The sequence below is a fragment of the Lycium barbarum genome, chromosome 3 (assembly GCF_019175385.1).
Source record: "Lycium barbarum isolate Lr01 chromosome 3, ASM1917538v2, whole genome shotgun sequence".
NCBI classification, from domain to species: domain Eukaryota; kingdom Viridiplantae; phylum Streptophyta; class Magnoliopsida; order Solanales; family Solanaceae; genus Lycium; species Lycium barbarum.
This window is the reverse complement of record NC_083339.1, coordinates 10,874,675-10,899,578: the sequence shown is the minus strand read 5'-3', so window position 1 is coordinate 10,899,578 and position 24,904 is coordinate 10,874,675. Positions and strand designations below refer to the sequence as shown.

Here is a 24,904-nt window from a genome sequence, read left to right as displayed (position 1 = left end):
GCCTTGAGAAGAAAAAAATGAAGATGTTTCAAAACTGGATCCTAATTCCCAAGCATTGTCAGACCTAACAATTTTCACCTTTTGTCCAAATTGCCTTTCTACCATTGCAAGGAATGATTTTAAAACGTAGAATGCATTGGACTTAGTAGACAATAGAAAAGTCCAAGTACTTCTAGTGAAATCATCTACTATAGTTAGGAAATATTTGTACCCATCATAGGTAGGTGTTTTATATGGTCCCCATGTGTCAATGTGTATGAGATCAAAGCTTTGCTTAGTGGAAATATTACTGTTAGGAAAAGGCAATTTGCTTTGCTTTGCTAATGGACAAATGGAACAAGGAAACACAAATTTAGAACAAACATTGAAAGAAATTCCATTGATATTCTTTATATTTGACAAAGGTATGTGGCCCAATCTATGATGCCATAGTCTACTCTTAACATCCGAAACTAAACTACAATGGAAGCTGGATGAAACATCCTTTAGGGAATTAACAACATAGCTAGGCAACTTGACACTAGAACTTGGAAGTAAATTAGTTTCTGGATTGCTATTGTTGAGAAGATAGAGTCCTTTTTGGGTTTTACCAAGCATCATGGGGCTCCTCATTGAAGGGCCCTGCATATAGCAATGAAAAGGAGAAAAAATCATGAAATTAGAAAGCTGCTTGCATAATTTGTGGACTGACAAAAGGTTAAAATGAAATCTAGGAATAAAGAGAACATTATGTATGGTAAGATTAGAAAATAGCTTAATGGATCCATACTGAGAAACAGAAACTTTTTGAGAATTTGGCAACTTGACAAAGATAGGATAGGGGAGAGTTCTCATGTTGATAAAAAAATCTTTTATGTAACTCATGTGCTCTGTAGCACCAGAGTCAATGATCCAAGTCTTGTTAGTAAATTTTGAAACATCAATTTTTGAAAAATCAATTTTGGAATTTAAAGAAAATGGACTTAATCTTATACCAGCACAGTTTGCATTTGCTATGACATCAGAACTTGTGGACCGATCCTCTGTTTTCACTTGTTTCAACATCTGCATGATTTGAGTTAACTGTTCTGGACTGAGTAGTTTTCCTTGCTCATTAGAGTAAGCAGTAGCAATAAATGGATCTCCAGAATCCTCATTGTAAGACACAACATTTCTTTGAGCAGATTTTTGGTAATTTCTTTGTTTGGTGAACTTAAAATTGAGTGGAAAACCATGTAGTTTATAACATTTCTCAATAGAGTGTCCAGATTTCTTGCAGTACTTGCAAACAGAGTTAGAATTTTTGTTGTCATAAGTTCCCCTTTGGACTCTATAGTCAGTTGTGAAATTTCTTTGTCCGGTGGTTTTTTGTTGTGTAACAGCAAAAGAAGACGATTCTCCAGGGAATTTAGGGGTATTTTGCATTTCCCTTTGTTTCTCCTCTTGTACCAAGAGGGCATAAGCATTAGCAATAGTGGGAAGGGGTGAAATCATGAGTATATTTCCCCTTGCCCCACAGAAAGAGTCATTCAATCCCATCAAAAATTTGACTAATCTTTCATCCTGTTTAAATTTTACATTCTTTTCTTTTGCTCCACATGAACAAATACAAGAACAAGGAATAAAAGAGTCCAAGGTATCTAATTCATCCCACAAACGTTTGATTTTGGTGAAGTAAGTTGCAACATCAGATGATCCTTGCACAAGGTCACTAAGTTCTTTTTGAAGTTGGTATAATCTAGCTCCAGAACTTTGTCCAAATCTGGCTTCAAGTTCAGCCCAGATATCTTTAGCAGAGTGATAATATAGGACACTTTCAGATATGTCCCTTGAGAGTGAATTTAATAACCAAGAAATAACCATATTGTTGGATGTAGACCATGAAGCATGAAGATCAGATCCAACAGTAGGTTCAGCAGTAGTTCCATCAATGAAACCTTCTTTATTCTTAGCAGTGAGGGCAATCCACATAGCCCTTTTCCACCCCCCAAAGCTTTTCCCATCGAAAATAATATTAATAAGTAAGGCACCAGGTGAATCAGATGGTGCTATGTAAAAAGGATGAGATGAATTAATGATTTCAGTAACAGAAGTATTCCCAACTGCAGAAGTAACATGAGTCTCAAGAGTTGGTTCAACCATTTAAAAAAAAAAAAAAAACAGAAGACAAGATTAAAAAAACAAAAAAAAGTGATTTTAATCACTGCTCCGATACCATAAAGGAAAAGGAAAGCACAAAAGCTATCGAGAAAAAAAAAGAAAGCACAAAAGTTATAAAGGAAAAGAAAAGGACAAAAGCTATTTTGATCCAAAATTCTTTTTGTTGTCTGTTACTCCTGGTCACTGCACATTGCACATGTATATATAGGAAAGAGAATAATGTTATTTCATGTGGGGCATGACTCCACTTTCTACTTGTCATCTTGGTGTGTGGAATAATTGTCTGAGCACGCACTTGTCTCCTTCTCTTCTTTCTAGGAATTTTCATGTGGGGAGCATGACTCTCCACTTTTCAATTATCAGCTTCCTCCTTCTCTTTTTTCTTTTGAACGAGGATTTTCATATCCAATATCAAGATTCTTTCTTTTATCACCATTTTCATTTTTATTTCCATTAGTTTGTGTGTAGTTTGTTTACGGCAATTATTTTTTCAATTTTAGTTAAATGATATTTGTACTGTTCATAGAAGAGTGGGCTTGGAGGCAGGATGACATGCCTGTTTTGGCATGTCAAGGGTATTTTGGTCCTTTCATGCTTTGTTTATGAACCTACAGCCAACGCACCGTTTAATTCATCTCAGAGGGGTAAGTTTCTGGCAAACTCTTATGAAACATTCTTTTCTCTTTCTCCAGTTAATTCTTTTTTTAATTTTAGGTTTTCTTAATTTCTGAAGCTGAGCATAATTCTTTGGTTTTTGGTTGTAGGTTCTTTGATATACTTCTCGGTGCTAATTATTATCTTCCATTTTTTATCTGAACAAAGAAAATTCCGGTTCCTACCCCAAGAGTTTTTTCGGACGGCTGAGTGGGAAAATATTGAGGTATAACCACTTGAATTGCTATCTTTTAAAGGGTTTCTGTATTTATTGTTCCCTTTTTTATTTATCATTAAATTGAAGGCTGAGTAAATCTCTGCTAATTTAGAGATATAACCCCTTACAAATTTTGAATTTTTATTTTGTGGTAGGCATAACACGTGAAAAATCTAGCAATCGTTGATTAATTTGTTTTTTGAGGTATAACCCTTTTGGGGGTTTTGTTTGCTCAACTGTTTTGCATACTAGATTGATAGATTCCTCATTATGCTTTTATAATCCTCCTTCTGCTCACCTACTTCTGTGTTTTCTCATTGTTGGGAAGGACTGAATAAGGAGGCTATAAAGAAACAAGCGATTAAATTGAGGGAGCAAGTAGCTAAGCAATAACGGGTTTCGTTTTTATATACTTTCCCCTTTATATAATGATATGTTTATTTTTTGAGTATTTTTGGTACGAGAAGTGACAATGTAGCAAAGGTTCTCTTCTTGGTTCTAGAGAAAAGTGGCGTTTTAATCAGCGTCCAATAGTTGTTCCTCATTTAAATGGACAAAGATTCCATTGTTGTTAATAGCATTGCATCTTATTTTGATTCACTGTATTGTTTGATTATTTTGTCTGAAATTTATTTTTGTATCCTGTTAGAATTTGTTTCTGCATGGCAAAAGTTAGATAGTTCAGTGATGCAAACTCCACGCTAAGTTTTCAAACATGCTATTTCAATGTGCATAAGCTCAGATTCACCACAATGTGACATATATGTTATAAAAAGTAATGTCTTTCCACATCAAACAATGTTTCAAATTCTGCACACTCTACTACTTATTAGGTCGGAATATATTTCACCTCTCATGCGATTTAAAGAAAAATATGGAACCCTTGAGAGATATACTAGCTCATTATTAGTGAGAACTAGAAGAAAAAGACTTATCAGTAAACAACAGGGCATGTTTGCTTTTGAGTACAAACTCATATTCTACACTTCATACTCTAACATTGCTAAAATCGCTTCTGAAAGGTTTCTATGTTCAGACTGGCTGTTCCATTCTGGGTTTTGAAAGAAAGAAAGAAAGAGGTTGATCCTCTGATAATTGAAGCATGAGCTCTGTAACAGGTTGATCCTCTCTTAAAATCTTCATAAACGGCGGGATCGACACGTGTGCTTTCACTGTATGTTTGAGTATTTACATAGGCTATGTTAAAACTCTAGATGACTATTTTCGAATTTGAGTTTATCCTCTTGAGGAAGAAGCTGATGATTTTCTTAGAAGGGTCGAATTGAGGGGGAAATTATGAAAAAGATGTATTTTGCCAAGAGGCAAAGTTCAGCATATGGTCGCTTATGCTTGGCCAAGATTTATTTATTTGAGAAAGGAGATAAATAGAAGGTGCTCTCAAGGTAGAACAACTCCAGTTAACATCTGAAAGTAAGGTACTTGGCTATTGAACAGTAGTGGTATGTTTTAGGAATTTTGCCATCTTCTACTTCATCATGGACTACCATTGAATCCATGTAATGTATCGAAATTGCCGAAGGCTGTTATACTTGTGGCTTTGGCTCTTTTATTAATTAATTTTGCACATGTATGTGGTGATTTCATTACATTGTATCAAGTTCGCAGCAAGCAGTGGTATGTATTAAGCAGGTGAATTCGATTAGACTACAGAAAGAATATATGAACAAAATTTCAAAAGGTAAGTAACACACTCATGGTCTATTAAAAAAATTGTTTGCTTTTCAGCTTGATGATGTTTCCTATTAAACCTCACAAAATTGAGTTGCTTTTTATTTTCTTAAAAATCTGGACAAAGGCAGTTTATTATGCTTTTGAAGACTTTAAATATGCAACATAAAGTTTGCATTTAATATTTTGGACAACATCTCAATGTTACTTGTGTGCTATGATCTAAATTGAAGAAACTCCATGAATATGGATTATAAAGCTTTGTGAGCTCACTGCTATTTGCACAAGTCAAGAAACACTTCCAAGATAGCTTTATAATAATATCAAAATTTTAAAACCCAAAAAGATTATGTCATAAGTTTCACAACATTTAGACACACAGAGCCTTAAGATTTGACTTTTTGTTGACAGCTAGCTCCACTGCAAATATGACATATGGAAGAATTGTGGATGCTAAGGAAAAGGAAGAAGGCAGTGTGGTTGGTTAACACAATCCTCAAAGGATGAGACCTATTCTTCCCCTTTCTCCTCTCTTCAATTCTCCTCCTCTATTTCTGACGGTGAGTGTACTGATATACATGTTTTTTGCATTTACGTCACTTTCTTCCTCCAAAAAACTGATCTTCTTTTCCTCAAATAGTGATTAGGGTTATATAAAATGGATAGACGAGTGATAAAGTTCTCCCTTTATCTATGGGGAGTTAATTTTCTTGGATGCTGTTCTTTCAAGAATTGAGGAAGATAAACCCTTGGAGGGAAATGACAAGAAATTGGTTAGTATAATTGGGGGTTATTTGAAGGCTGATGACTATTTGTATGCCCCCTTGCTTATTTCGCCACCTCGGGGTTCAGCTGAAACGGTTCATGTATCTGAAGGTACGATATTTTCACTTTTAAGAGGACATTTCCATCCTTTGTTTGTATAGCATCGCTTAGTACTTTTGTTAAGGCTTGAGTACTTCTTGTGAGTTGATTCCAGAGTTTCTGGTTGTTAGTAAGGATTAGCATAGATTCACGACATTTGAAGATGAGGTATGTTAAAAATTTATGAAAGTACTTGTGTTACACCTCGGAAAATTTTCGTTCGTGCACAATGAATTGACTGACGAAGGGCAAGTACGAGTATTGAATTAATGATGTTATTATTGCTAACACTCGCCTTATACTTTATTTCCTTCAAGGCGAGGCAAGATACTCATAAAGGTCCATAACACACTCGGGGGTTCACGACCTTACGTCACCCCGACATAGTGTGGTTGTCTCAAAGCCTAACGTGTGCTCTTAATACTAATGTATACTATGACAATAAGATAATGAATAATGCTAACCTGTAATATAACTATGGGATACATGGAACACTAAGAAATGATAACATGATGCTATGGCATGAGATGTACAATAATGACGTGTTATGATTGATGTTGTGATGATACGATTCCACCGTGCCTATATGGCCGGGCATGTCACCGCTAATGCAGTCTGCGATGTTACACCGAGCCTAGAGGGCCGGGCATGATCACCACTAGTGGGCGGCATATGAGGGTTACCCGGACGCGGGTGACGATACAGATTATGATGTGATGATGCATATGATGATGTACGTGATGATGTATGGGATGTGATAACATATATATATAATGATTATGTGAAATGTGAAATATGAAAGTAATACGATTGTCTATGACACTTGTGCAGGTTGTATCCTTGTCTCATGACCCATGACCTCTCTATTCTGTTTGTTTATTTCATTCCTGCCTTACATACTCAGTACAATATTCGTACTGACGTCCTTTTTCTTTGGACGTGTTCATGCCCACAGGTAGACAGGGAGGAGATCTTGCTCCGGATTCATAGAGGCTGCTAGCTGACTGAGAGCCCCCCATCGTCCCGGAGGTGCCTATGATGATTCATTTGTGTACAGTTGTAGATGTCATCTCTTAGAGGCTTGTAGATACTCGACGTGGGTCGTGCAGTTTCATGGCATGTTCATTATGTGTATATGCATATATATATATATATATATATATATATATATATATATATATACACTATATGGTATTTTTGCTAGCCTAAGGGCTTATATGTATGAAAGCATTTTGTTTCTAAATGAAAACGGGTTTTATTATAAATTGAGCATGAATCGGGTAAATGATTGTTAAATAAGCCTAAGAAGTAATAGGACGAGCGGTGCTCGGTGGTTAGCCCCGGGTACCCGTCATGGCCCCTAGCCGGGTCGTGACAAAAGTGGTATCAGAGCAGTTCGGTCCTAGGAAGTGTCTACGAGCCGTGTCTAGTAGAGTCTTGTTTGTGGTGTGTAGCACGCCACATCAATAAACAAGAGGCTACAGGGCATTTAGGAAAAATGACCATGTTTCTTCTATGAGATCGTGCGATAGAGCCACGCATAAGATTTTATCCTCCCTAATAGTGTGTTATGATTTCAGCGATACCGCCAAGAAAGAAGCAAATCCGCGCAATATTAAATGCCGCCGGTGAAGGCACCAGCCGAGAAACTCCAGTTGAGTTGGGACATAGCGAGGCTCAGGGTGCTACTTCCTCGCACGCCACTCCCACTTCTTCTTCTACCTCGCCTAATGTGGAAGAGCAAGGAGGAGCCCCAGCTCCAATTCCTCCGCCGGTTGCTTCGGGTCAACAAATGACCAAGGTTATTCAGTTATTGACCCAGTTGGTGGCCGCACAAGAACAACGACAAAATGCAGGTTCAAGTGACCGGGCAGCAAGTACAAAGGCCCGTGATTTTATGAGTCTAAATCCCCCGGAATTCTTCGGGTCAAAGCCGGAGGAAGACCCACAAGGTTTTGTTAATGAAATGTTGAGGACATTGAAAATTGTCCATGCCTCCGAAACTGAATCCGTGGAGTTGGCATCTTATAGACTCCGGGATGTGGCGGTTTTATGGTATAATAATTGGGTATTATCAAGAGAAGAGAACGCGCCTCCTCCGGTTTGGCAAGAGTTCGTGGATGCTTTTATTCGTCATTATTTGCCACCCGAGATCCGCCGAGCTAGGGCGGATAGATTTCTGAATTTGAGGCAAGGGAACATGAGTGCCCGGGAGTATAGCATGCAGTTCAATTCCTTGGCTAGATATGCTCCGACCATGGTGGCCGACATGGGAGATCGGGTACATAGATTTGTGAGTGGTTTGGGACCACATTTATTTAGAGATTGTTTGACGGCTTCTTTGCAAGACGGGATGGACATTTCCCGGATACAGGCTCATGCTCAGAATTTGGAGGGGCGACAACAACAACAAAGGGGTGATCGCGACAGTGATAGGAGGCCAAGCAAAATGGCTAGATCCATGGGCACAGGCAGCGATTATAGAAGGGGATCGAGGCAGGCTTATTCCCGACATTCAGGCCAGTCAGCGACTAGTGCACCTTGTTATACCCCATTTTAACCGGGTTAAATTAGAAGTACAACATATTGGTGACTCCTAATTTATTTTAAGGAGTCGCCACCTAATTATTTATGGTGAATTAGGACACCTAAATTTGTTAAAGTTATTTTAGAGTTAACTCTATTTTAAAAGTCTGCGAAACTTAAGATTCTAGGTAAGGGTTCAATTAGTCTAAAGGGAAGGTATTAGGCATCCTTTAAGACCCATTAACAATGGTTAACCGACCGGACTTAATTAATTAGGCTAAAAATGTAGATGAAGTATTTTATCATATTTAAGAAAACAACTTTATAAGGATTGTTAAAGTTATGGATAGATATATAAGAACACTATTTAAAATAAGACTGGTAGAAAATAATGATTTGCATAAAAAGGGTTTAGTTGTGGATAAACTGAGAAAGTGCAGGATTGTGTAGCATTTTGTAAATATGGGAGAAAATAAGTTATGTCGAATAACAAATTAAAAGAGTTATTGTAAGATTAATAGTAATAAAACTTTAAAGATTTTATAGGAAGACTTATTAGTTCAATACAAGCTGTGAAAAGATTGTTTAACAAATACGTATTTCCAGTGTTGGGAAAGTAACTAAATTAGAACAGTTATCCATGAAAATAGTTAGTTTTCCTTATTTCTCAAAAATAAGTTAACGTCAGTGCAAAATTTGTAACGCTTTAAATTTCTAAGATAGTAAGAGTGAATCTTAATTCTCAAAGTATATAGTCATGCTATTTTTAAAATTAATTATCCCAATAAGTATTATAGATGCTATAAATAGTTTAGAACGTAAACAGAAGAGAATGTAATTTGTGAAATTAACTACCCATTAGGCTAAAGCTAACCCATTAATTTTACTAGATTTCATCTAAGTTAGGAAAACAAACACAGTAACGGGTTAGTCAAATAATACAAGTTAAATGTACAAACAAAGTAGAGAGTGAAATGAAATCAAATGGGTTCTGCCCATTTTCTGGACTGCTGTGGATCTGACCACTATTGGGCTTCGGCCCAGTAGCAATTTTTATATGTTGCTGCTGTTGTCTTGCCTATTGGGCTTTGGCCCAGATTTTTATTTTCCTGTTTGGCTGCGGATTGGCTGCTACTATATGGCTGACTCGGTAGAGAAATTACGTTGGGCTTTTAGCCCAACATTGAATGCGGGAGATGACGAGTCCGAGACTCGTATGCGATGGCCATGCATAAACAAAAGAAAAGATTAGTAAAGTGAATACAAGAAACTAGCAAGAGATTGTAGTTAACTTGGGATTTAAATATATAGTAGAGCATGTAGAAGATGTATCGTAAGTAAGATTCTTTAAGAAACAACTAATTGTATATAGTTTTACCACATTAAGGTCTGGTCGTTAAACCAAGTTTTGGACCAAAGGTGCGAGAGGAGAAATACACAGAGTGAGAGCAGACAACAATCAACAAACAACGTCCTAACAGATAGACAGGCAGGAAAAGCAACCATATGATCAATCGACCGAGTAAGGAATGATACACCATGTATACACAGGTATACCAATGGGGAAAGCATAGATATGACTACTTTTACGATGCTGGAAAAATGTGAAAAAAAAGCAAATCGATAACTAATGTTTTCCAAAGAACACATTCAATTCCTGTAAACAAACAGCAGAGCATACCAAACAGAAACAAACGAGGGAAAAAACATGCTAATGTATTTAGACTCCAGAAATCATATATACAGTTGCGTACAAAGCTAAGCAGAATCAGCCTACACTTTGACGAGTCAGAAGAACTCTTCTAAACAAGAAAGAAGACACTTGGTACTTCAACTACCTGTTTCCAACTTAAAACAGAAATGGAGTACTCTAATAAAAAAATTCATGTTTTAAGATAGGAGTTGGTATCCTTAAGGGTTTTGAAATTCAAACAAATGTCCAGTGAATTTCACAATCGCAGGGGAAGGAAAACAGGTAACATTTGATGTTTTAAAAATCTCGGCCAGTTCTCAGAGAAGGGGAAAAACATCCAACAGTTTAGGACAAGAGGACGATGGAAACATCCAAGAAGAGATGAAAGGGAGGGTTTTGGAAAGATGCTCATTTGTTCATTTGCAAACAGCAAAGCAAAGTAAAGCATTTGTCAAAGTAAAGCATTTCTTATTTGGTCACACGACAAAGGGGCAAAGTAAACAGCAAAGTAAAGCATACTAATCAAAAGCATTCAAGCATGTCTCAAACTGAACTACAACAGAATGAAAACAAACTAACAACAGACAATTAAGTAAGACAATGAAACTACATTATATAAGGGATAGCAAAAGAAACAGAGAAATATTCATCTCCAAAGCAACAACAATGAATGTCAACAGTAGAAAGGCGCGGGTTGGGTAGATTTTAGCATCGTGCTATATGCTACTTCTTCTATCTAGTTTTTGACTGATTGAGCGAGAGGGGAGAGTTACAGCCTCGTAGTCTGAAATAATGGATTTCTGCAAAAAAAACTAGGACTAGGCAGTACCAAATCAACTACAAACTGATGCCTTAACTTCATGCTCATGTCATGATGTCAAACTAACACTTCGATGGGTATTTGAACATAACAGACAGGACTGAATTAAACTTTCAGTGATTTAATGTAATCTCAGGACCTGATTGGTACAAAACATATGCAGTAGGAGCTTCTAAATCACAGAAGAATAAATAATCCATGCTCACTGCCACTGTTTCATATTAGCATTAATCCGAACAGAAAACTTTAAACTTACGAGGGAAGACAATTAGTACCAAACTATTTGAATTATACACGCAATATACCTAAGATATACACACCATGGTGTGTATATCAGATATATATTGAATATATACTTTCTTCTTACCTTGATAACCCATTGTATATCCTATGTATATTCGATTTTAAAATAGATTCTAAGTCTTGGAAATTCAGTCTAAACCTCCAAACTACAGTATACGTCTTTCGAATTCGTTTTAGCAATTAATATTCTATCCTAACAGCTCCCAAACATCAGACAAATAACATGACGACAAAGAAACTACATAATTAGAAAATAGCAGAATCAGCTAAAGATTTAACTAGAAGCAGAAACTAAAGATTATAAGTAATAAATGTATCGAGTTTTACCTTGTTTGTGTGCAATGAACTGAGGTGTCGAAGTCGCGAATTTATGCTCGAATGCGACGAACTCGAACTCGAGAAAAAGTCTTTCGAATCGAAAAGTTCGACAGAACCGAACACTCTTTTTAAAAGGAAGTTTGGTTTGATTTTTTAGTAATCCTAAAACGTAAATAAAAAATGACTCGAAACAAACTTGAAGTGAAGCAGATTCGAACTCTAAAGTAATGGAATCCCCCAAAATGTTGAATGCCCTCGATTCTTTCTAACAAAAACACTGAGTCCTTGTTTTGTCTCAGTTGATCGGGTTTCTCTTCATCATAAATCCCCTCTTTCAAAGACCATGTCCACCCCCCCATAAACACTGAAAATCTTTTTTATTTATAGAGTGAGGATGAGAGGAGCGTATGAGAGAGAGTAGTGTACAGGGGAGAGTGGAGATGACGATGAAAGAGGGACGAAGGAGGGAGGAAGGGAGGCGGGTGCGGTAAGAAGGGAAAAGAAAGTGAAGGAGGAAGGGAGATTTTAGGGTAAATGATGAAGAGGAAAGGAAGTGGACCGGGTCGGGCAAAATAGTGGGCCGGACTGTTGTTGGGCTGGTTTATTGTTGGGCTGAAAGGGTTTTCGGGTGTGGGCTGGTCGGGTAGCTTAGGTAATGGGCTGGTTGGGTTGAAAAAATATGGGCTGGTGGATTTAATGGATATTGTGTTTGTATTTTGGGCCATTAATTTGGCTGAAAAATATTGGTCCTTCCTCCGCTATTTTAATTATTTTTGGGCTTCTAATTTAGTAACTAGTACAATATATATATACTATGATAATTAATGATTAATATGTATAAAATAAAAATACTTGATAAAGTATAATTAATTTAACGAAAATAAAGCGCCAACGAACCCTTTTGTAATTTGTGATAAAGTGATGCTAGTAATAGTGAAAAAATGAAAATGACGATATTAATAGTGAAAAATGTTTAGCTCGCCAATAAATTTAGAATCTTGAGTAAATAAAATTTAATAAAGGAGGGACAAAATTGGGTGTCAACACACCTCCCCGGTTCGCAGATAGGGGATTTGATCGCTCTTTTCCATCGGGACAGGGTCAGAGCTCGAGAGCTTCGGGTTCTCAGTTTGGGGGTGATTACAGTCAGAGGCGACCACCAGTTCCACGATGTAGTGGGTGCCGCAAACTACATTCAGGGCCGTGTCGTCAGGACACTGATGGTTGTTACGTTTGTGGGCAGACTGGACATTTGATGCGAGATTGTCCCTCGCGATATGGTAGAGGTGGGGTTCAGCGCACAGGCTCAGCAGCGGGTTCCTCATCAGCACGCCCGGCAGGGCAGACTCCTCAGGTGACAACAGGACGAGGTAGAGGTCGAGGGGCAGCATCTACTTCAGGTGCCACTCAACCCCGTGTATATGCTTTAGCGGGACGACAGGATCTCGAGCCCTCTCCGGATGTAGTCACAGGTATATTGTCTATACTCTCTCGTGATGTGTATGCATTTGTTACGTCCCGTATTTTTATACATTGGGACAACCCGGATTAACTATGATAAATTAAGGCCAAGACTATTCCGGGATTTGAAGTCGGGACTTTTGACCCTTGATTTTATTTTGAGACATAAGTTATATATGAAATTGTGGGCATTGAACACTTAGGAAAAAATTGGGACCACAATTCATAAAATTGGAATTAAAAATGTTGTGCAAAAATGCCATGGTGGCCTTGTATATTGAATGGTCCCCACACATTGTGTGGCCAATTTTAATTGGTCCAACACATTGTGTGGGCCAAAGACAATGTAGATATTTTGTGGACTTAAAATATGACCTCTAAGTCATCTCTCACCATTTCAACACTTAGAAAAATATAAGAGCTTGGGAGCACCCTTCAACCCACTGTTTTAGGCCAAGAAGAGGAGAAAACCAAGACCATTTTTAGCTTCTCAAAAATTATTTCTTTGGTATAAACCCACTATTTGGAGGTCCCTAAGTAGCGTGGAAGTATTGTTTGGATTATCCAACTACTCATTTTGCCCATTTGCAAACCCTAGCCTATTGGTGGATTGAAGAAGAAAGGTGAGTTCTAATCTTGTTTTTGAGTTATAAATGTTGTATGCATATTGTAGTATGCTAAAATGGATAAAAATCATGAAATATAGTATGTTGGGAGTGGGTCGTGTGATGGGTGTTCTAGCCGTGTATATGGGTGTGGGAAATGGAATTGATGAATTAATTCTATATCATGTTAGATTGTTGTAGAGTGGGGAAAAGAATATAAATCATCAATATATTTATAAGTGTGTAGTGTGGCCGGGTATAGTCCCAAATTTGTAGCAAAGCATGAATTGCTATCGCTTAGCGTCGTAATGGTTATCGTGATGAATTCTAGTTGGAAATGAGCAATTAATAACTCAAGATTGATGTTGAGAATTTGTGGGCTGATCTAAGGCTTATTGTACGTTTGATGTAATTCGTATATCTATGAAAATTATATCGTTATATTGTGGATTGTGATACAAAACATGACTTAAAAATGAGGAAAGTAACAAGAGGGCTGCTCTCGGCTAGGGGACTGGTTTCGGCCAGCTTGGAGAAATTTTTTGGATTGTTGGAAAAATTATGTGAATGGTTTAGAAGTCCTCTAATATTGTGGGTAAGGATTCGGGTTGATAATTGAATGTATGAGCAATAATGTGGCTTGAATGTAAGCCGTTGAATTGAATATTTGGAAAGTTGTTAAATGATGTAAAAGAGAGCTACTATTATTACTTTGCCTTTCGAATTGATTATCGATGTTGCTAGGTTGGTTATTGTGGTTGTTGTTGTTGATTTTGAGCGAGTTAAATTCTCGGGATGGCCTATTTACACCGGAAATGCTGCCGAATTTTCTATAGAATTTAATAAATAGTTGGAATGAATGGCTTAAGTGCCCTTAGCTAATGTTTGGTATTCGTTGGCGTATTTGTAGACCTTGGGGAGCCCGAGGCGTAGATTGGGATTTACTTTAGATTGGCTATTTTGGAGTGCGTACGAGGTATGTAAAGCTCCAACCTTCTTTCTTTTGGCATGCCTTAGTTTTGGATAGGCTAGATTACGAGCCTTTAGGAAAAATCCTATGATTCGAAATCCGAGCATGATATGATCTATATATATATTCCTTGGCACTCTTATGTTTGATTTGATAAAAGCATGAACCATTACGTCTTTGAAATAGTCGCATTCGAACTTTGTATAAAAAGGTTTCGCTTTAAGGAATTTCGTAATTCTTGAATGCCATATCTTGCACATAAATGCTCGGATTACCTCAATATTTTTGTAGGAGTCTATATGACATATGATATGTATGTTTTCCATAGGCGGGCCCGACTCGGGTAAATGCCCGTCCGTGGGTCCCGCGACTTTCTTTTATGTAATTCGAAGAACTTTTGAAAGAACTTGTTATGACTATTACTTCGATTTGCAAGTATGATTATTTTACTTATGTTTGAGGTTATGATAATGATTTTATGCATATGACTACTCATGACTCTACTCGTGCATTCTGTTATTCCTTTCGCCGAGTCCCGGGCCGGTTCTGTTATCGTGCGCACTTTGATATACTCCGGAGTTATGCTGTGCTTATGGTTCACCGAGCTACTCGCCAAAGAAGGTCGGGTTCCACTTATATATGATGTTATGGTGTGTATGGCGTTATGCTGGGTTATGATATGTGACGGGGATTCGGAGATTTGAAACCTTTCTGGTGTGATGCTGTGTTATGGCGCCATCGACACGCGGGCGACCATATTCTTCTGTACATTCTGCATGAATTACATATTTTTAAAGTAAACATTTTGATACGATGGATTTGTACCTATTCTCTGTACTACTATTTCGTTTATATCTCAGATTTGCTTTCTGTACATTCTGCTTTGCATACTCAGACATATTTCGTACTGACCCCCTTACTTCGGGAGCTGCATTTCATGTCCGCAGGTACAGACGCACAGTTTGGTGATCCACCGGTTTAGGACACCCCCTTTTTGCTGTTGGAGTGCTCTTCTCCTTTCAGAGCATATCTTTTGGTATATATTTTTGTTCGCCATGTATGTATATATATTCGTTCAGGGGTACGGCGGGGCCCTATCCCGCCATATGATTCATTTGGTCTGTTAGAGGTCTTTAGACGTATTTGTGGGTGTGTGTGCCTACTTATGTACAATTATGTTTATATGATTCTACTCGTTATGGCAGCCTCGCCGGCGTGCATTTTGTATATGCGTTTTGGGCCGTTGTGCCATTTGATAGCCTTGTCGGCTTTTGATACATTTGACAGCCTTGCCGGGTTTTTGATATATATATATATATATATATATATATATATATATATATATATGTTCGCACATGGTTGCGTGTAAATGTGTCTGACACAGTTTGATATGATTTGAGACGGCATATAGTATTTATGGCCGCATATGCTATTTGGATGTGATTAGATATGGATAGGTATGTCAGGGTGCCCAAGTAGGGCACTAGTCACGGCCTACGGGGTTGGGTCGTGACAGAAGTGGTATCAGAGCGGTTTGTCCTCGGAATGTCTACAGACCGTGTCTAGTAGAGTCTTGTTTATCGGTGTGTTGTGCACCACATCTATAAACAGGAAGCTACAGGAAATTTAGGGTGTTTCCTTTCTTTGAATCTTAGATCGTGCGATAGAGCTGTGCTATTAGGATGACTCTGTTCTGATCAGTTGTTGTGTTTTTCTTTCAGTTATGCCTCCGAAAAAGGCAACGGCTGCCCAGAAGAAAAAGGCGGTGGTAGGAGAGACTAGCCGGGCTCGGAAGGGTAGTCGGACCCTTGCTCAGATGATGCGTGATATTGCGCCCCGGCCAACAGACTCTGCTACGTCTTCTTCATCGGAGGAGTCTGTAGCACCAGCCGATGCCACTATGGATCAGGGGGCGGCTTCACTATCAACTCCAGAGGCTCCAGCGCCCGAGCCTCCAGCTCCTCAGCCAGGGGCGGAGGATAGGACGTTGAGGGAGGTCGTACAGTTATTGACTACTTTGGTAGCGGGACAGGCTCGCAGACGCGGGCTGAGAGCTGATGATGATGATGACAGGCGAGATAGCCTGAGAGTTCATGACTTTCTGACTTGCGGTCCCCCAGAGTTTTTCGGGTCTAAGCCCGAGGAGGACCCCCATGATTTTATTCGGGGGATGTGGCGTTCATTAGATTTGGTCAGGGCTTCAGAGACCGAGTCCGTTGAGTTGGGCTCGCACAGATTACGAGATGTTGCTGACAATTGGTATGAGTCTTGGGAGCTGTCCAGGGGTGAGAGTGCTTCCCCAGCTACTTGGGATAAGTTTGTGGCCGCTTTTCTCCGCCACCTTTTGTCCCCGGAGTTACGACGGGCGCGGGTTGATAGATTTTTACAGTTGCGGCAGGGAGGTCGGAGTGTTCGTGAGTATAATTTGGAGTTTGATTCTTTGGCTCGATATGCGCCTGCTATAGTGGCTGACCGGATGCACCGGTACGTGATAGGGCTGGAGTGTTATTTAGTTGACGGCTGCATGGCGGTGGCATCGCAGACTGATATGGACATCGCCCGGTTACAGGCTTACGCGCAGGGTATGGAGGACCGGCACATAGAGGATCAGTCGGACAGAGATCGTGATAGGAGACCACCCAAGCGGGCCAGGTCAGCTGGGTATTCTGGGGAGTCCCAAAGCAGGCAGCCTCAACAGTATGTTAGACAGTCTTCTCAGCCGGCGCAGAGTGCACTCCCCAGTCTATCGGGGAGGGATTTGATAGTGTCAGATACTCAGGAGCAGGCCAGAGTTCCAGAGAATTAGGTTCGCAGATGACCAGAGGTTCCAGCCAGTCCAGACCACCCAGGCCCCGTTGTTCTTATTGCGGGAAATCGCACCCAGGAGAGTGCTATCGAGCTACCGGAGCCTGTTTTTCTTGCGGCCGTCAGGGCCATATGATGCGTGATTGTCCGATGGCGAGTGGTTCTGGCAGTACAATTCAGCCGAAGGGATCAGCCGCAGGTTCATCTTCTACTCCCTCAGCTGTGCGCCCTGCGGGGCGAGGTATGCCGGTACAGGCAGGTCGCGGTCGAGGCCGTGGCGGTGTTTCAGATTCTAGCAGTCCTTCGAACCGCATATATGCGTTGGCCAGCCGACAGGACCAGAAGGCGCCACCAGGTGTGGTTACATGTGATTTGAATTTCTAAATTCGTTACATTGTTTGGTAAGAAATTGATATATGCTATTTAAAAAGAAACTCCCCCGAAATGTTTGTGAGACCCTATAAGGCTAATTTAACATTCGAGGACGAATGTTCTAAAGGGGGGAGGATGTTACGTCCCGTATTTTTATACATTGGGACAACCCGGATTAACTATGATAAATTAAGGCCAAGACTATTCCGGGATTTGAAGTCGGGACTTTTGACCCTTGATTTTATTTTGAGACATAAGTTATATATGAAATTGTGGGCATTGAACACTTAGGAAAAAATTGGGACCACAATTCATAAAATTGGAATTAATAATGTTGTGCAAAAATGCCATGGTGGCCTTGTATATTGAATGGTCCCCACACATTGTGTGGCCAATTTTAATTGGTCCAACACATTGTGTGGGCCAAAGACAATGTAGATATTTTGTGGACTTAAAATATGACCACTAAGTCATCTCTCACCATTTCAACACTTAGAAAAATATAAGAGCTTGGGAGCACCCTTCAACCTACTGTGTTCGGCCAAGAAGAGGAGAAAACCAAGACCATTTTTAGCTTCCCAAAAATTATTTCTTTGGTATAAACCCACTATTTGGAGGTCCCTAAGTAGCGTGGAAGTATTGTTTGGATCATCCAACTACTCATTTTGCCCATTTGCAAACCCTAGCCTATTGGTGGATTGAAGAAGAAAGGTGAGTTCTAATCTTGTTTTTGAGTTATAAATGTTGTATGCATATTGTAGTATGCTAAAATGGATAAAAATCATGAAATATAGTATGTTGGGAGTGGGTCGTGTGATGGGTGTTCTAGCCGTGTATATGGGTGTGGGAAATGGAATTGATGAATTAATTCTATATCATGTTAGATTGTTGTAGAGTGGGGAAAAGAATATAAATCATCAATATATTTATAAGTGTGTAGTGTGGCCGGGTATAGCCCCAAATTTGTAGCAAAGCATGAATTGCTATCGCTTAGCGTCATAATGGTTATCGTGATGAATTCTAGTTGGAAATGAGCAATTAATAACTCAAGATTGATGTTGAGAATTTGTGGGCTGATCTAAGGCTTATTGTACGTTTGATGTAATTCGTATATCTATGAAAATTATATCGTTATATTGTGGATTGTGATACAAAACATGACTTAAAAATGAGGAAAGTAGCAAGAGGGCTGCCCTCGGCTAGGGGACTGGATTCGGCCAGCTTGGAAAATTTTTTGGATTGTTGGAAAAATAATGTGAATGGTTTAGAAGTCCTCTAATATTATGGGTAAGGATTCGGGTTGATAATTGAATGTATGAGCAATAATGTGGCTTGAATGTAAGCCGTTGAATTGAATATTTGGAAAGTTGTTAAATGATGTAAAAGAGAGCTACTATTATTACTTTGCCTTTCGAATTGATTATCGTTGTTGCTAGGTTGGTTATTGTGGTTGTTGTTGTTGATTTTGAGCGAGTTAAATTCTCTGGATGGCCTATTTACAGGGGAAATGCTGCCGAATTTTATGTAGAATTTAATAAATAGTTGGAATGAATGGCTTAAGTGCCCTTAGCTAATGCTTGGTATTCGTTGGCGTATTTGTAGACCTTGGGGAGCCCGAGGCATAGATTGGGATTTACTTTAGATTGGCTATTTTGGAGTGCGTACGAGGTATGTAAAGCTCCAACCTTCTTTCTTTTGGCATGCCTTAGTTTTGGATAGGCTAGATTACGAGCCTTTAGGGAAAATCCTATGATTCGAAATCCGAGTATGATATGATCTATATATATATTCCTTGGCACTCTTATGTTTGATTTGATAAAAGCATGAACCATTACGTCTTTGAAATAGTCGCATTCCGAACTTTGCATAAAAAGGTTTCGCTTTAAGGAATTTCGTAATTCTTGAATGTCATATCTTGCACATAAATGCTCGGATTACCTCAATATTTTTGTAGGAGTCTATATGACATATGATATGTATGTTTTCCATAGGCGGGCCCCACTCAGGTAAATGCCCGTCCGTGTTTCCCGCGACCTTCTTTTATGTAATTCGGAGAACTTTTGAAAGAACTTGTTTTGACTATTACTTCGATTTGCAAGTATGATTATTTTACTTATGTTTGAGGTTATGATAATGATTTTATGCATATGACTACTCATGACTCTACTCGTGCATTCTGTTATTCCTTTCGCCAAGTCCCGGGCCGGTTCTGTTGTCGTGCGCACTTTGATATACTCCGGAGTTATGCTGTGCTTATGGTTCACCGAGCTACTCGCCAAAGAGGGTCGGGTTCCACTTATATATGATGTTATGGTGTGTATGGAGTTATGCTGGGTTATGATATGTGACGGGGATTCGGAGATTTGAAACCTTTCTGGTGTGATGTTGTGTTATGGCGCCATCGACGGGCGGGCGACCATATTCTTCTGTACCTTCTGCATGACTTACATATTTTTAAAGTAAACATTTTGATACGATGGATTTGTACCTATTCTCTGTACTACTATTTCGTTTATATCTCAGATTTGTTTTCTGTACATTCTGCTTTGCATACTCAGTACATATTTCGTACTGACCCCCTTTCTTCAGGGGCTGCGTTTCATGCCCGCAGGTACAGACGCACAGTTTGGTGATCCACCGGTTTAGGACACCCCCTTTTTGCTGTTGGAGTGCTCTTCTCCTTTCAGAGCATATCTTTTGGTATATATTTTTGTTCGCCATGTATGTATATATATTCGTTCCGGGGTACGGCGGGGCCCTGTCCCGCCATATGATTCGTTTGGTCTGTTAGAGGTCTGTAGACGTATTAGTGGGTGTGTGTGCCTACTTATGTACAGTTATGTTTATATGATTCTACTCGTTATGGAAGCCTCGCCGGCGTGCATTTTGTATATGCGTTTTGGGCCGTTGTGCCATTTGATAGCCTTGTCGGCTTTTGATACATTTGACAGCCTTGCCGGGTTTTTGATATATATATATATATATATATGTTCGCACATGGTTGCATTGAAATGTGTCTGATACAGTTTGATATGATTTGAGACGGCATATAGTACTTATGGCCGCATATGCTATTTGGATGTGATCAGATATGGAAAGGTATGTCAGGGTGCCCAAGTAGGGCACTAGTCACGGCCTACGGGGTTGGGTCGTGACGGCATTGATAGATCCGGGTTCTACATTTTCTTATATTACTCCATATGTTGCCGGTTGTATTTGTAACACCTCATGCATTCGGGTTAAGATTTTCCTTATAAGATGGGGGTATAATGAACCCAATTTTCGTAGTGTATAAATGGTGTTTGAAACCCAATCAAGACATGAGAAGAGTCTTTGGGCAAAACAAAGCTGGAAACCACTCTACGGGGCATGTTTGCAAGTGAGTTTATTGATGGTCTTACTTCCAACGACCATAACCCCATTATTAATTTGGAATTTGGGAACCCTTTCTCGATGAAAGTTGTAGCCCTTTGAAATATCTTTCCAACGGTATATTATGGGCCTCAAACGGACATCTGTGCAAAGCGTTATGCCCATTATACGACAGACTGTCCGAGCAGAAGAATTTTGACGGACCATTTGACGGTCCGTAAAACATTTTGACGGTCCGTAAAACATTTATACGGTCCGTCAAATGGTCACAGAGAATGATATTTCGTTGGTCAGTTTTACGGTTCAATTTTACGGTCCGTAAAAAAATTATACGGTCCGTAAAATTGACTCAGACCACCGTAAAATGAGCACAGAATGTCCAAATCACTGGAATGGTTTTACGGTAAGTTATACGGTCCGTAAAACCATTATACGGGACGTAAAACACACCGTAAAATGAGCATAGAATGTCCAAATCACTGGAATGGTTTTACGGTAAGTTATACGGTCCGTAAAACCATTATACGGAACGTAAAAATGGGCGTAGAATTGCCCGATGGGTCAGATTTTAAGATGTTAATAAGAGACCCAAACTCATTTTTTTTCATTCCCATTTCCCCTACACGACTCAAGGGTTCTCTAGAGCCATCCAAACACTTCATATGCAGAATCCAAGTGAAACTAAAGATCCACTTCATCAATCCACAAAACTAAGTGTGAGAAACACATCAAATCCATTCAAGTCAAGAAATTCCATGGAAGGTGGAACTAGGGTTTTGTTCAAGTGAAGTATTTCAACTCAAGGCTTATTCCTACAATAACCAAGGTAAGTTTTATGATGTTTCATGATGATTAAAGTGTTGATAAGTTCTTGGGAGAATAGTAAATAGGTTTGATAAAGAGAATTATATGAACTATGCTAGGGTTTTTGGATTGTTGACTTGGGATTGTTGTATTCATATGGGTGATGAAGAATGATGTCAATTACATCTAATTGAGATTGTAGAATCAGCTAGAAGTAATAGAATGGGGATTGGGGGAAGAAAACACCATTAATGAAGGTTGTGGAGCTTCATGCCCACCAAGTGTTTGATAAAATGCTTAGATGAACAAAACATGGATATTGTTGCTAATATAGAGTCCCTATGACCTGTATTGCTATAGATTGAAGTTGAAGGGATTGAAGGACATTGTGATACGCTCAAAAGCAGGAAGTTAAGGTATGTAGAACTTCCATCCACATGTGGGAATCTCTACGTTCTTCCCCATGATCCGTTTCATAAAATCTATAAAGTTCAAATCCTAGGGCATTAAACCCAACATATTGGTAGCCCGTAATTATGTATGTATGAACATGAATTTCGTATCTATGTTCGTTATTGTATTCCTAATCTTCCATTTCGGACATTAGGAATCCTAGCTTAATCCATGAATCATGAATTCTTCCTCATGCGTTCTCATTATGATCATATGAAACAATATGATTTTATTTTGAAAGTTATAAGCATGTTTTCAAGTCCATTACAAATATATGATTATGAACTATTGTATTACTCATAAATCAAGAATATGTTTACAAGCTATTTCATGAAACCATATTTACAAGCTATTTCATGAAACCATGTTTACAAGCTATTTCATGAAACCATGTTTACAAGATATTTCATGAAACCATGTTTACAAGTTAATTCACGAAAGTCATGGGCTTCTTAGCCAACTATATTATTTTCATGTTCGGGAGTTGTATGAATACCGAGAAGGCTCAGATAGCCTGAAACTACGTATGCCAACGTAGGATAAGGATCGCTCCGCCCAGTTAGGACGATTCCTTCATATTTTCCCCATTGAGGGAGTTTGGATCCATTCATGTCATGTTCATGTCTCGTGCCCCGGCAAGGTACGAGATGGCTTAGCTGATCGGGCAGAGATCAGACTCCACATTTCTCCCTGTGGTGGTTCATGTCGGTATTACAGATTATTACAGATTATCTCATGCTTACAGTATTCATGATTATGTTCAGTTCCAGTACTCAGTTTCAGTTTCAATTTCATGTTTACGTACTCATGCTCATGCTCATGTTCATGTCCACGTTTTCAGTTTCAGTTCTTATCATGTTATTCCATGTTCCATGTTGTTTCTTTAGGTTGCTTTACCTACCAGTACATTCAATGTGCTGACGTCCCCTTTTATTGCCTGGGGGCCTGCATTTCACGATGCAGGTACTGATATACAGGACGACACAACTGCTTAGTAGGACCACATTCGTATCAGCTTATTGGTGAGCCCATCTCATTCGGGGTTTAGTCAACTTTTGTTTTATGATTAATTATGCATCTAAAGGTATGCTGGGGGACTTGTCCCAGTAAGTATGTTTTCCAGTCAGACTCATGATAGAGGTTTCATAGACTAGACAAGTCAGTTATGTCATGTCAGACATTTGGAGTCGAATAGCCATTTTGGCTCACTCATGTTTAAACAAGTATTTTATTAAGTATTATGACTTAACATGTTTTATAAAGGCTCATCATGCATTCACGTTATATTCCGCATATGTTATGTATCATGATGATTCAGCAAGCCATGTGGTTCGCTCGGTCACATGCAGTCAGGCACCGAGTGCCGTGTTACGTCCAGGCCATAGTTCGGGGCGTGACAAAGCTTGGTATCAGAGACTAGGTTCAAGAGTCTTAGGGAGTCTATGAAACTGTGTCCACTGGGGTCACTTTTATATGTGTGTGCGCGCCACATATATAAACAGTTGACCACCAAGACATTCAGGATTGTCTCATTTCTATCTGCTCTAGATCGTGCCATGAAGCTTAGAGCAATAAGAAGGTCCAAGTAAGGATGTTTACCCATAGGGAGTACAATTGTGCAGTACTTACTGGTAATGGATGAGACCTCAAGTGCTATTGAAAGTGGAGTACAATGTAAGTTGCTCGAGAAGGGGTGTAGTGGAATGAATGGTATATTGAATGATAAGGATGTTCTTGAGAAAGGAGAATGGAATACAACAGGGAGAGGATATCAGAGAAATTAGTAAAGGAGCTAAGTCAACAGGAAAAAGGTAAATCATGGAGGATCTCAAGGAAGTGGTGGTAGACAGTTTTCTACCGGAGGTCATCAGGACCCACTCCATCTGCAGTTACAGATTGAAAGGGAAAATAAACAGGAAAGTGTAACAGGTACAGTTTGAGTTGGACATATGAGGTAAGTTCATCATTTTTATACTGTTGTCGAAAATAGGAGCCCTGTGCAGCTACGATATGATATGATATGATATATGTATATATGTTGGCCTTGTAAGGCGTTGTTGGTATTTCCTGTGTGCAGGTTTTGGGATAGTAAGAAATACAGAGGAAACTCTGCCAAATTTTTTCCTAGAAATAGAAGGAGAATAAGATATAAGTTCGTAATATGTCTGGAAAAGCCATGTCAACAGTAATGATAAGATTTGACTAAGTTACGAGTACGGCTGACCTTGAGAAATATAATTTGATTCCTATTCAGATGAACACCTTGAGTGGGTGGCAGTTCGGATACATCCGAATGTGTGTTAGAAACCAAGGGCTTAAGTTAAGTTCAGAGAAGAGTGATTAGTGGAAGAAGAAACCAGCTAAGCCGAAAGAGTCGTCAGTGTTGTATAGTACAAAGGAATTACAGAAGATAAGGAATGTTAATTTGATCCGATCAAAAGGGAGTAATTTGTAAGTATAAGATGTTAGCCTTAGTCTAAGGGGGAGATGCATAAATCGCCAGTAAGTCCAGTGAGATAATTGGAGACCCGAAGGGTTAGTATGAGATATGAAGAACCTCAGTTCAGTTAAGTTGGCATAATGAAATAGTCTCCATAAGGAATATGCCTCATCTTAGAGGAAACCCGAAGTGAGTAGAATGATCGTCGAACGAATCGTGTCAAGTTCAATTACTATCGATTAGGCGATCACAGAAAAGCTATGAGATCATGCCCAGTTATGTGTCATAAGGGTAGTGCCATTGCACAAGACTCTAATCTCTAAGGTGCTCGTAAAAGACTTAGCGTACAACCGTACTATGAGTATTTTAGGTAGTATCTCAAAAAAAAAAATCAAGTAT

General features: G+C 39.1%; 1 long non-coding RNA gene across 2 annotated transcripts in view; it reads left to right on the top strand.

Moving 5' to 3' along the window:
- The first annotated feature begins 4,100 nt into the window (after positions 1-4,100).
- The window catches only part of LOC132633730 (uncharacterized), a 31,299-nt gene continuing 10,495 nt past the window's right edge, over positions 4,101-24,904 (top strand). For both annotated transcript variants that reach the window (XR_009579766.1, XR_009579767.1), the window contains exon 1: positions 4,101-5,731. This is a non-coding gene — a long non-coding RNA (uncharacterized LOC132633730). The remainder of the gene's footprint in view (positions 5,732-24,904) is intronic.